The sequence below is a fragment of the Nerophis lumbriciformis genome, linkage group LG36 (assembly GCF_033978685.3).
Source record: "Nerophis lumbriciformis linkage group LG36, RoL_Nlum_v2.1, whole genome shotgun sequence".
NCBI lineage: Eukaryota > Metazoa > Chordata > Actinopteri > Syngnathiformes > Syngnathidae > Nerophis > Nerophis lumbriciformis.
Window position 1 is genome coordinate 25,916,343 of NC_084583.2, and position 14,345 is coordinate 25,930,687.

The window sequence follows — 14,345 nt, forward strand, 5'->3', positions numbered from 1 at the left end:
AAAGCAGGGGTGTCAAACTCAAATACAGAGTGGGCCAAAATTTAAAAGTGAACAAAGCTGCGGGCCAAGGTTGAACAAATTAACCTTTTAATAGGGACCCAAACAAGTTTTGCATTGAATATTGTCATGTGTTGCAGCCATGAAATTCTAAGTTAATGATTATTTGCAAAAAAAAAAGAAAAAGTTTATGAGTTTGAACATCAAATATGTTGTCTTTGTAGTGCATTCAATTGAATATGGCTTGAAAAGGGTTTGCAAATCATTGTATTCCGTTTATATTTACATCTAACACAATTTCCCAACTCATATGGAAACGGGGTTTGTACCAGTGTTGAAACAATACCTGATGCATCTTTGTGTGAGCTTTCTTTTACAAACCTGGAAACATGTCAACCTGAATTTATTGGTACATTGTTATTGTGTGTTTTTCTTACTAAATTTATTTCTTTATTTACTCAGAATGTTAATAATATGTTGAACTAATCCCGAGTTGATCAATTCCTTGGTATTGCTTGACAAAATGGCAAGCTATTCTCTTAACGGTTCTTCCAGGTGGGGATGACGTCATCCCTGAGGGAACTCTCCAGAAGGAATCAATAAAGTACTATCTATTATCTATTACACAACCTGCATAGTGAGGTCATCACAAAAACGTCCTGGGCATGACGTTAAAGTGCATTCGGCAGTGGAGGCTCCTTTAAGGGGTCTTGGGGCACTAGGAGGTTAACCCCTTTACTACTGTTACCCCAGGTGGCCCTTGGCAAAGGCCTACACTGCAAAAACTGAAATCTACGTAAGATGAAATATGTCAAATAAGGGTGATATTTGCTTATTTTCTGTCTGATAAGATCATTCTTCTCACTAAGCAGATTTTTTGTTAGAGTGTTTTACTTGTTTTGCTCCTAAATGATCTCAGTAAGATATTACAGCTTGTTGCTGAGATGTGATGACCTATATTGAGTAAAACATGCTTGAAACTAGAATATCAAGTGTTGTGTCATCAACACTCACAAGTATAAAACTACTTTTTTAAAGTCATAGTTTCTTATTTCAAGCATTAAAAAAAATCATGATTTCGACACACTTGTGTCTCATAATTAAAACAGATGTTTTACTTTCAATGAAACAATAGAAAACATGTACTCATATAGTAGTACAGTTGGCACAGTACAGTAAACTGACAGTTAATATTTAAATATTTAACATTTCAAACAATTTTGAACAGAAATAGTTCATGCACATTCAGGTAAATTCCTCAAAATTACAATTAAAACAATTTTGTCCGGGGGCCGGGCTGTATATATGTGCACTAATGGACTGAAAGAGCACGCACTTGGCATGATGATGTCATGTTATCCATGGAAAAATGCATTTTTAGACCATATGATTTCCCTGAGCGGCTAGGAGACCCCGAGAGTAACAATCAATCAATGTTTATTTATTTTATTTTGCGCTTGCCTTTCCATTAAGAACAATAAATTAGTTTTTAGTATAAGTTTGCTGCTTTCAAGAAATGTAATGCCGAGCGCATATGATTATGTCAAGATAATAACACTAGCATTTACTTCATTTAAGAATATTTTTCAACATATTGAGCAAAAAGGTCTCATATTTTTATTTTCTACCAAGAAAAGTGCACTTATTATTAGTGAGAATATACTTATTTTAAAGTATTTTTCGGTTTGAGGTTAGCTAATTTGACTTGTTTTGGAAAGTCTTGACAAGCCACATTTTCTTGTTCTATTGGCAGATCATTTTGCTTAGTTCAAATAAAATAACCCCTCATTTTTGTAATTTTTGTTCTTGTTTTTGAACACTGACTTTTTGCAGTGTAGTACCTGACTGCCCTCTAGCCAGGGATACAGTGCGGAGCAGGCGGAAGACGGTAGCTGTGAGAACCACCACAAGAAGAAGGCACCCCCACATCCATGTGGGCCCAGTTATGGGGAAATAACAACCCAAGACCTCAACGGTGAAACAGGCGGAGGATGATTGCGTCACAACGGCTGGGATGGTGGAAGAAGGCTGCAGCAGAAAAGGGTCCCCAGTTGTCTTGGACTCCATGCCACTGGACCCTGACCCGGATCTGTCAAGGATGTTGTGGTGACTGTCTGTGCACCAGTCTCCCCACGTTAAACAAAGTCACGTACAGGCATCTTCCATAAAGGGATACCCCCCCTACCAGGAGGATCGTCATACTCGTTTGAGTGACCGCCGATGAATGTGCCCGGTTGGAACAATCATTAACATTTTACAAGAAAAGATAGCTGCTATTTCTTCAATATGCTGAAACATTTGAGCACACAGCATGCAATAATTATGAATGAAAGACCCATTTTTTAACTGGACGTCATCTGAATACAACAAATACTAACTAACAGTGCCTATTATGTTAGAGCTATTACTTGTTAAAGTCAAAGTTGAATTGATACACTTGGAACCAGTTCAGAACAAGAACCAGTTTTCGATTGCCATGCCTAATTATAGTCAATAAAGGCTTAACATATCTTACTTTGCATGTAAAAAGATAATATCACTTCTTACTAAATATTACATTCTTGTTTCATTTCCACATGATTATTTCTTTTTAATTCTACAAAGGAATATTCATTTATTACTAGAGATGTCCGATAATATCGGCCGATAAATGCTTTAAAATGTAATATCGGAAATTATCGGTATCGCTTTCCACATTAAAATGTATGACTTTTTAAAAGGCCGCTGTGTACACGGACGTAGGGAGAAGTACAGAGCGACAATAAACCTTAAAGGCACTGCCTTTGCGTGCCGGCCCAATCACATAATATCTACGGCTTTTCACACACACAAGTGAATGCAAGGCATACTTGGTCACGAGCCATACAGGTCACACTGAGGGTGGCCGTGTAAACAACTTTAACACTGTTACAAATATGCACCACACTGTGAACCCACACCAAACAAGAATGACAAACACATTTCGGGAGAACATCCGCACCGTAACACAACATAAACAGAACAAATACCCAGAACCTCTTGCAGCACTAACTCTTGCGGGACGCTACAATATACACCCCCGCTGCCCCCGCCAGCCACCTCAACCTCCTCATGCTCTCTCAGGGAGAGCATGTCCCAAATTCCAAGCTGCTGTTTTGAGGCATGTTCAAAAAAATAATGCACTTTGTGACTTCAATAATAAATATGGCAGTGCCATGTTGACATTTTTTTCCATAACTTGAGTTGATTTATTTTGGAAAACCTTGTTACATTGTTTAATGCATCCAGCGGGGCATCACAACAAAATTAGGCATAATAATGTGTTCATTCCACGATTGTATATATCGGTATCGCTTGATATCCGAATCGGTAATTAAGAGTTGGACAATATTGGAAGATGGCAAAAAAGCCATCTCTATTTATTACATTTATTAAAAAAAAAAGTCAAACTAATTATTCTATGCTACATATGTGCCTCTTGAGGCCTCACTGTAGGCCTTGTAAGGTCATGTTACCTCTAAACTACAAAAAATGGAGGCTAATTCCCCTTTTTTTCTCTTTTGTTCCAAATAAGAATCGACAAGAGAACCGTAAAACGGAATGGAAAGTATAATCCGAACCGTAAAAGTCTTATCAGTTCCCATCCCTAGTTGTCATGGTCAGATAAAGGTTGGACCCCAGAATCAGAGAAAGAAGGACGTTTTAAAATCCAAAAATAAGGACAAAACAACAATCAATGGAAGTGGATAAGAGAACCTGAGCCACAAAATCACATGAAAACAAAGTATGGAAGAAAAATGTCCGTAGGAATGCAGGAGAAGAACTGCGGACGAAAATCCAAAGAAAAATGAGAAAATACCTCTGAGCAAGCAAATGGACCAATGTTGGGGTGGTGGATGCACGTGGAGAAAGCAGCTCCTAACAGGTTCAGGCAATCAATACAGCATGGTGATTGCAGCCAGGTGTGCTCGGACTCTCCTGCCCTTCTCCGCTGCCATGGCAACTGCGAGAGAGGGAAAATAAGAGGACGGCAGAGTTGCTATGGAAAAGCAAACTAGGAATGTAACAATAAGTACCGTCATTTCCAGGCTATGGAGCACATCTAAATAGAAGCCGCACATACCTAATTATTGGCCGCACAAGTCTATAAGCAGCAAGTGTACACATTGAAACATGAAATATTTACATTTGTGAACACAAATTGAACAAAAGACAACACGGCATAGAGAAGTGTACTGGAGAGACTTCAGCTCTTCAGCAAGCGTCGGTCCGCTCTTTTGGGGCCAGTTTGTGGCAAAGGATTTCCGTACTGTGCGGCTATTTACTTTTTTTGATGACGGGGTCAATCGCCTTCGACTTTGGGACTATGTCATGTGCGTTTCGACATTTCTTTTGATGAGGGTGAGTCCATAAAACGCTAAATCAGTGGTTCTTAACCTGGGTTCGATCAAACCCTAGGGGTTCGGTGAGTCGGGCTCAGGGGTTCGGCGGAGGTCGAGACACACCCAACTCATCGTGTAAATAAAAACTTCTCCCTATCGGCGTATTACGGATACGACAACAGCAGAAGTCAGACTGATTTGCAGGTGTGTCATTTGTTGTGAGTTTATGCACTGTGTTGCTTTTGTTCTTTGAACAAGGTGATGTTCATTTTATGCACCAGTAATAAAACACTTGTTCACCATTAATTAGTTGCTTATTAATATGCAAATTAGTAACATATTGGCTCTTAACTCGTCATTATTAAGTACTTATTAATGCTTTAAACAGCATGGCCTTATTATAACCCTAACCCTCTAACCCTGGCCCTAACCCTCTAACCCTAACCCTAACCAAATAACTCTGAATTAAGTCTTTGTTACTTAGAATATGTTCCCCATACTAAAGTGTTACCAAAAACATATAACTTTGTCTTGAATTTGAAAAAAAATATATATATATATTTGTCACTAAAGAAGGGTTGGGTGACTGCACATATGAAAGTGGTGGTGTTGGGTACCTCCAACAAGGTTAAGAACCACTGGGCTAAATGGTTGACTGAATGATCGTGCGAATGTGTTCGATTTAATGTGAACAATTTCATTGGTCCACCGTTACCCGTTTGGCAATTTCATTGATCAGATGTGACGAGGCAAAAATGACTGGCGGCATGCAAAGCCTGTAAACCAGACAAAATCCATACATTTTATAAAGTATTTTATGAAGTGCAGGGTTTAAAGCAGGGGTGTCAAACGTACGGCCCGCGGGTCGGTTCAGGCCTGTGAACAGGTTTTATGAGTTTGCTAAGTACAAAAATGAGCTGAAAGTTTTAAATGAAAGAAACTGGTGTTCTAAATGTGTCCACTAGATGTCGCAAAAGCAATTCTTTGTATCTTTCTAGATGATGCTACATATGTAAAAAAATAAATAAACCACATGATGTTAGTGCACCAGTCGAGGAAAATGAGCAAACTACATAAATAACATCCTGTAATTTGATTTTGATATCATTTTTCTATCTTGATAGATTGAAAATGAACACCAGTGAGTTCACTGATGAACATTATCACATCATTTATTCAGAAAGTATGAATAACGACAAATAAAGATAGAATCGCAACATGTACGTGTAAAAAACAAACAAAAAAACAACAACATTATGATTTGTACATTTTCAGAATGTGCTTGTTACATTTTTTTTAACAAAAAAAAACAATCGAACATTGTTATTACGTTATCGTGCCGTGATTTCACCAGACCGGCCCACTTGGGAGTAGATTGTTCTCCTTCTAAAATGAGTTTAAAGCATGGGAAAAAAATAACAATTTACAGTCAAGAAATGACGATTATAGATTTGGAATAATTCAGTTGAAAATAGATAGGTTAAGATAAGTCAGGCCATTCAGTAAAGCACAGACATTGGGAATGAATATTTCAATACTAGAATACAAATGTAGATGTAATTGCACTGGTAATGTCTGGATATAGAATGGGTAATAGGACTTCTCTGCTGTCCTATATTTGAAAATAAATATTTAGCATATTTACCAGATATAAGACAACCTTGAATATAAACTAAGACCCATCGATCAATTTTCTAAATCTATACCGCTTGTCCTCATAAGACTCACACATGAGCTGGAGCCCATCCCAGCTGACTTGGAGCAAGAGCTGGGGTGGACTGGACTGGTCTGCGGTCAACCACAGGGCAGAGGCAGTGGTTCAGACCAACACTTGTGGTTATATTAGAGTCTCCAATTAACCTAACATGCATGTTTTGGGGATGGTAGGATGCCCGCACACCCGGAGAGAACCCATGCGAGCACAGGGAGAACATGCAAACTCCAAATCCAAAGAGAAAAGGAGAACGAGGAGATGGATGTGTTAACCACTGGGCCATTGTGCCTTTCAAGGCCCATTTCTCACACAAAATAAAATGTTTAAAAATAATCATCTTTTCACATTTTTTTAGTTGGCCTCTTTATCACGGCTGCAAACAAGCCCTTTCAGGGGAAAAAAACATCTTATATTTGGGTCAGTTGAGTACGTGCCTAGATTGTCATACTGCCAGTCCACTTCAAATCTAACAGAGTACATGGTCATCACAGCCCCTCTTTGTGTCACCCAACATGGCCAATTGGATTTAGGTCTGGGTTCCAGTTGGGGCATTCTAAAACATAAACGTTTGTCTGTTTAAGACAGTGGTTCTTAACCTGGGTTGGATGGAACCCTAGGGGTTCGGTGAGTCGGGCTCAGAGGTTCGGCGGAGGTCGAGACACACCCGACTCATCGTGTAAATACAAACTTCTCCCTATCGGCGTATTACGGATACGACAACAGCAGAAGTCAGACTGATTTGCAGGTGTGTAATTTGTTGTGAGTTTATGCACTGTGTTGCTTTTGTTCTTTGAACAAGGTGATGTTCATGCACGCTTCATTTTGTGCACCAGTAATAAAACATGGTAACACTTTAGTATGGGGAACATATTCACCACTAATTAGTTGCTTATCAACATGCAAATTAGTAACATATTGGCTCTTAACTAGTCATTATTAAGTACTTATTAATGCCTTATTCGGCATGGCCTTATTATAACCCTAACCCTCTAACCCTGACCCTAACCAAATAACTCTAAATGAAGTCTTTGTTACTTAGAATATGTTCCCCTAGTGTCCAAATAACTCTAAATTAAGTCTTTGTTACTTAGAATTTGTTCCCCATACTAAAGTGTTACCAAAAACATATAACTTTGTCTTGAATTTGAAAAAGCCCCAACATTTGACTTTTCACTAAAGAAGGGTTGGGTGCGCATATGAAACTGCTGGGGTTCGGTACCTCCAACAAGGTTAAGAACCACTGCTCTAACCCTAACCAAATAACTCTGAATTAAGTCTTTGTTCCTTAGAATATGTTCATTAGTGTCTAAATAACTCTAAATGAAGTCTTTGTTCCTTAGAATATGTTCCCCATACTAAAGTGTTACCAAAAACATGTAACTTTGTCTTGAATTTGGAAAAAAAACCAACATTTTATTTGTCACTAAAGAAGGGTTGTGTCACATCGTGGTGAGGGAAGTCCTGTTTTGGGGTTGTCTGGCAAACTTCCTGTTTTATTTTGAAGATTCTAATCCTTCTCTCGTTTCAGGCCACTTGCTCTTCCTCCTGTGTCACTGGTCTGATGTCTCTCCTGATTGCCTGATTGTGTCCACCTGTGTCACCCTCCCTCATGTGTACATAGTCCTGGTCTTGTTGCCAGAGTATATGGTCTCGCTACGTGTCCACAGCCTTCATAAGTATTGTCTCGCTTTATTTATTGATTTCTTTCTTTCCTCTGAGAGAGTTATTTTCTTTTGCTAAAGTTTTTTCGGTCAAGTTTTTTTTAATCAATTTTCATAGTGCCTTGTCTTCTTTTTTTTCCTCCTTCTGGAGCACTTTTAGTTTGCAAGCTTCTCCACTTCTTTTCATGAGTGAAATGATCTTTTGGTAGATGATCATAGATTGTTGGTTTTTTGTTATTAGACTTGTATAGAAATGTTGCTTTTGCCCTTTTCCTCCTTATGGAGTGATTTTCTGTTTATTGCCTTATGTCCGATGCTACACATCCTCTAGTTACTCAAGTATATCATAGATAGATTTTGTTGAATCACTCTGTCCAAGAGATAGCAAAGAAAAGTAATGAAATAAAGTCTGAGTCAATTGTCTCTCTTCTGCATCTGAGTCCTCATTTTTGCCAAGACTTAACATGTTGGGTGACTGCGCATATGAAAGTGGTGTGGTTGGGTACCTCCAACAAGGTTAAGAACCGCTGCTTTAAGACATTGTTTTGGGATTCTGGGTCATTGTCATGCTGGAAGGTGAAATTCCTAAAGCTCACAAACATCTGAACAATTTGACACCAACAAAGACTAGTTCTTTGACTTGTAAGAAAATACTCGTACTACAAACTACACTATAAGAACACAACACCCACGGTGAAGCATGATAATAGAGTATCGCACATCCAGCAACCATTTTTATGAGATATATACATATATTCTGTACGGACAATACCTATAGAAATGAAACCTGGAGAGTAGTCAGTGCAGTACAGATGTACTATCCTTTGAAAATGACACGTGAGATGACAATTGTGTCTTTCAGTCAAGCACCGGTGGTGGTAAGCATCATGGTCCGGGCAAGCATGAGTGCTGCTGGAACTGAGGTGCAACGGACACTCTTAAAGAGACACAATTGTGGTATACCTGTGAGCAGTTTGGGCTTTGGTCATATTGTGAGTTTTTTTCAACACTTCCTTAAACTTCCACATAACATTTAATAGGGGTTCTTTGGTCGAAACATGATGTTTTTCAGACCATCTTCAAGCTGCTTTCTAATCGTCTCTTTCTGGATGTCTTATTCATGTGCCTCCACCTTGACTGCATCTTTCTACCCGTTAGCCATGCTGTAGTTTTTAGCGCTTCCAAATCGACATAAGTTAGAACTATACACCACTTTGTATATGCAATGGCAACAGAAAAGGATGCTTGTGCATGTGCATGTACGAGCCAGTCTGCCCCACAACAAGAGGATAGAGAAAAAGAAGGACCTTTTTGACTACAGTGGCAGACTCGCACAATGCTCTTCAGGTAAAACTTTACCATGTATGGTAAATATGCTGACGTCAACAGTTGGAAAAACGGCACAAATTGGGCAAATTCTCAAAGGCTTGTTTGGAGGAAGTGCAAAGGAAGGCAAGATTGTTTTAGAAGTATCTCCGCCATGTGTACTATTCAGGTGTACTGGAGAGGAGGCTACGTCGGATATTCGAACCTCGGATTCAGGAGGAACGGTGTGGTTTTCGTCCTGTTCGTGGAACTGTGGACCAGCTCTATACTCTGGGCAGGGTCCTTGAGGGTGCATTGGAGTTTGCCCAACCAGTCTACATGTGCTTTGTGGACTTGGAAAAGGCATTCGACCGTGTCCCTCGGGAAGTCCTGTGGGGAGTGCTCAGAGAGTATGGGGTATCGGACTGTCTGATTGTGGCGGTCCGCTCCCTGTATGATCAGTGCCAGAGCTTGGTTCGCATTGCCGGCAGTAAGTCGGACACGTTTCCAGTGAGGGTTGGACTCCGCCAAGGCTGCCCTTTGTCACCCATTCTGTTCATAACTTTTATGGACAGAATTTCTAGGCGCAGTCAAGGCGTTGAGGGGATCTGGTTTGGTGGCTGCAGGATTAGGTCTCTGCTTTTTGCAGATGATGTGGTCCTGAAGGTCTTCAACTGGCCAGGATCTTCAGCTCTCACTGGATCGGTTCGCAACTGAGTGTGAAGCGACTGGGATGAGAATCAGCACCTCCAAGTCCGAGTCCATGGTTCTCGCCCGGAAAAGGGTGGAGTGCCATCTCCGGGTTGGGGAGGAGATCTTGCCCCAAGTGGAGGAGTTCAAGTACCTCGGAGTCTTGTTCACGAGTGAGGGAAGAGTGGATCGTGAGATCGACAGGCGGATCGGTGCGGCGTCTTCAGTAATGCGGACGCTGTATCGATCCGTTGTGGTGAAGAAGGAGCTGAGCCGGAAGGCAAAGCTCTCAATTTACCGCTCGATCTACGTTCCCATCCTCACCTATGGTCATGAGCTTTGGGTTATGACCGAAAGGACAAGATCACGGGTACAAGCGGCCCAAATGAGTTTCCTCCGCCGGGTGGCGGGTCTCTCCCTTAGAGATAGGGTGAGAAGCTCTGTCATCCGGGAGGAGCTCAAAGTAAAGCCGCTGCTCCTCCACATGGAGAGGAGCCAGATGAGGTGGTTCGGGCATCTGGTCAGGATGCCACCCGAACGCCTCCCTAGGGAGGTGTTTAGGGCACGTCCGACTGGTAGGAGGCCACAGGGAAGACCCAAGACACGTTGGGAAGACTATGTCTCCCGGCTGGCCTGGGAACGCCTCGGGATCCCCCGGGAGGAGCTGGACGAAGTGGCTGGGGAGAGGGAAGTCTGGGCTTCCCTGCTTAGGCTGCTGCCCCCGCGACCCGAAGATGGATGGAAGATTGTTATAGAAATATCTCCGCCATGTTTACATGGTGTAAATAGACAATTTTTGGGACATATGCAGATCCCAAATACACCAAAACAGGTACCAACTGTTTAGAAAAGTTGGTGTTGCATAATAGGTCCCCTGTAAGACTTTAGCAGTTAGCAGATATCCTTAATAACATACTGTGGAGGGGGGCGTGGCCTGCAGACCTGCAGCGAAGCGGGGTGTGCCAGGACCAGCTTCGAGATCAGCGACAGGTGCGTAGATGGCCCACCTGGGCCTCCTTATCTAATCACCTGTCGCTCTGTTAAAAGGCAGCAGCCGAGTTGGAGCACACGCAAGAGAGAGAGACAACACAAAAGACAATTGCTGAAAAGCACAATAGAGACACGATTATTGAAAAATAAAACAGTGTTGTAACCCTGAGCCGGATTCGTGTGAAGATGTTTGGTGGTCCGAGGAACCCTGAGGAGGGAAACCTCCACACATACATTTTGCCATTATGCAGTTGAACTTGTTTTGGTTCAATTGTGGTAGGTTGGGACATGCTGAGGTTTCAAGGGGCCACCAGAAGCTTGTCAAACGATATGATTGAAACATGCTGACTTGGCAACAAAGCTGTTTTTGCTATATATCACCCTGAGAAATGTTGCGGGTGTTCACCTTCCCAACTGTAAGGCTGAGTGAGGTGTTGGCTTTTGACTCAGTGGCGCCACCACGTTTTCCGTAATGAGCCAGAAGTGAAACTGACAAATCGTAAATCCTTGATTTCATCACTCATTTCCTGAAGTGCAAAAAGTTCTTCATGCTCCTCTTCTGAAAAGAGTCGCTCTGCTCTGTTGAAGAGAAGATTTATAAAACAACAAATGTGTTTTTTTCAAGGTGCTTGCCTTCAGTGGGAGTTCTTACAATGTGTGAAATGAAAATAATCCTCACGTTTGTGCTCCCCAATCCCGACGTTAACCATTTTAACATTAAATTGTGTGGTTATTTTGAATAGAGAAAGAATGTGAAGGAGTACATTTTTCCTCAACTGTCTTATCGAGACTGCTGCCTTATCTTCTGTGACGTTTTAATGGACTCTGGAGTATTAGTCAGTATGGCATGTTTTATTCAAGCATGATTCATCAATTGATGAAGTCCAATATGTTAACAATGAAACTGTGAGTCATATTCAAAAGCAGTGAAGTCTGCACGCTGAGTAAATGGTAAATAAAAACAGAATACAATGATTCGCAAATCCTATTCAACTTATATTCAATTGAATAGACTGCAAAGACAAAATAAGTTCGAACTGTAAAACTTTGTTATTTTTTGCAAATATTAGCTCATTTGGAATTTGATGGCAGCAACACGTGACAAAGAAGTTGAGAAAGGTGGCAATAAATACTGATAAAGTTGAGGAATGCTCATCAAACACTTATTTGGAACATCCCACAGGTGTGCAGGCTAATTGGGAACAGGTGGGTGCCATGATTGGGTATAAAAGTAGATTCCATGAAATGCTCAGTCATTCACAAACAAGGATGGGGCGAGGGTCACCACTTTGTCAACAAATGCGTGAGCAAATTGTGGAACAGTTTAGGAACAACATTTCTCAGCTAGCTATTGCAAGGAATTTAGGGATTTCACCATCTACGGTCTGAAATATCATTGAAAGGTTCAGAGAATCTGGAGAAATCACTGCACGTAAGCCATGATATTACAGACCTTCCATCCCTCAGGCTGTACTGCATCAAAAAGCGACATCAGTGTGTAAAGGATATCACCACATGGACTCAGGAACACTTCAGAAAACCACTGTCAGTAACTACAGTTGCTCGCTACATCTGTAAGAGCAAGTTAAAACTCTACTATGCAAAGTGAAAGCCATTTATCAACAACACCCAGAAATGCCGCCAGCTTCGCTGGACATGAGCTCATCTAAGATGGACTGATACAAAGTGGAAAAGTGTTCCGTGGTCTGACGAGTCCACATTTCAAATTGTTTTTGGAAACTGTGGACGTCGTGTCCTCCGGACCAAAGAGGAAAAGAACCATCCGGATTGTTATAGGCGCAAAGTGTAAAAGGCAGCATGTGTGATGGTATGGGGGTGTATTAGTGGCCAAGACATGGGTAACTTACACATCTGTGAAGGCGCCATTAATGCTGAAAGGTACATACAGGTTTTGGAGCAACATATGTTGTCATCCAAGCAACGTTACCATGGACGCCCCTGCTTATTTCAGCCAGACAATGCCAAGCCACGTGTTGCATCAACGTGGCTTCATAGTAAAAGAGTGCGGGTACTAGACTGGCCTGCCTGTAGTCCAGACCTGTCTCCCATTGAAAATGTGTGGCGCATTATGAAGCCTAAAATAGCACAACAGAGACCCCCGGACTGTTGAACAACTTAAGCTGTACATCAAGCAAGAATGGGAAAGAATTCCACCTGAGAAGCTTCAAAAATGTGTCTCCTCAGTTCCCAAACCTTTACTGAGTGTTGTTAAAAGGAAAGGCCATGCAACACAGTGGTAAAAATGCCACTGTGCCAACTTTTTTGCAATGTGTTGCTGCCATTCAATTCTAAATGAATGATTATTTGCACACAAAAAAATAGTTTCCCAGTTTGAACATGAAATATCTTGTCTTTGTAGTCTATTCAATTGAATATAGGTTGAAAAGGATTAGCAAATCATTGTATTCTGTTTTTATTTACGATTGACACAACGTGCCAACTTCACTGGTTTTGGGTTTTGTAAATGCAGCGGGTTTTTTTTAAGAATGCTTTATAGTCAAAGTAAATGCAGTTCTTCAATATTTTGAACACACAGACATGTTTGGTCTTGTCTCACATAAACATTGTGGATGATGGCCAAAATTCCCCAAAAAGTGCAGTTCCGCTTTAGGTATTTTTGAAGCAAATACTTGCTCGGAGTATCTGTACTTTACGCATGTAATGATTTGTGCACTTTGTCCACATCTTTGCATGACCTTGAATATGTTTCATAATCATGTCAATAAAGCAGTGTGAGTAAAAGACAATGGAGACAGCTTCCCGGCATTGAGCCAAATGTTCACCTTATCACTTTGATTACTGCTACTCCTTCTGGATATTCACGCTTAAAAGTCTGCTGCTGAGGCTCAGCAACGTAAAGAAGAATGATAAAAAAGGACAAGTGTTTACATGCTTATATGGCTTTATGACACCAATTATGCACCTATATTGCTGTACTGTATAATCATTGGCCTGTTTACATAACCTCATTATCAATTCATTGGCCACACCAGTTTTGGTATGATTCCATTTTACGTCACCAATATTTTGTTTACTCAGTCTCTGTGCTTTTTTTTCTTTTTTTATTGAATCTGGCTGCAAAATAACACAGTAATAAGGCAAACAAATTCATAACGTACAGTAATAGTCCAATCAACAAGAGCAAGAAGTCCTTATCCTGACACTGCTATGATAAGTCAAACTCATTTTCATTATAGCCATATTGCACTTATGGAAGCCCTCAGAGGGCCACTTTATGATATTATTACACAATTTCCCCTTCCTTTGATTAATATCATTGTTACAACAAACTAATGGAAAAACGAATCAGAAGTAAATATTTAAGTACAGCTCATTTAGAATTTAAACATCCTTTTCCTTGTCATTTATATGACTTCAGCAGTTTTCTTTGCATGTTAAACTACAATATAATTGTATTTGTGTTAACATTTGTGTATGTCTGAAACAGATGAATGGGATTGACATTGTTTCCCATGGAAAACATTGTTTCAGATATAATACCAATTGGGTTTTTGAACTGTCCCCTTGAAACAGACTGACAAACAAAAACCAAAGTACCACTGATCTGATCGGTTCTCTTGGGTATTAGCCAAATATTTGACAAAA

The 14,345-nt window shown here is 40.6% G+C and overlaps 1 protein-coding gene across 1 annotated transcript in view; it reads right to left on the minus strand.

Annotated features, from left to right (window-relative positions):
• Positions 1-14,345, minus strand: part of gfpt2 (glutamine-fructose-6-phosphate transaminase 2) — a 112,542-nt gene that overhangs the window by 70,778 nt on the left and 27,419 nt on the right. The window contains exon 4 of the mRNA XM_061930021.2: positions 3,836-3,979. The gene's annotated coding sequence lies outside the window, so the exon portion shown is untranslated. The remainder of the gene's footprint in view (positions 1-3,835; positions 3,980-14,345) is intronic.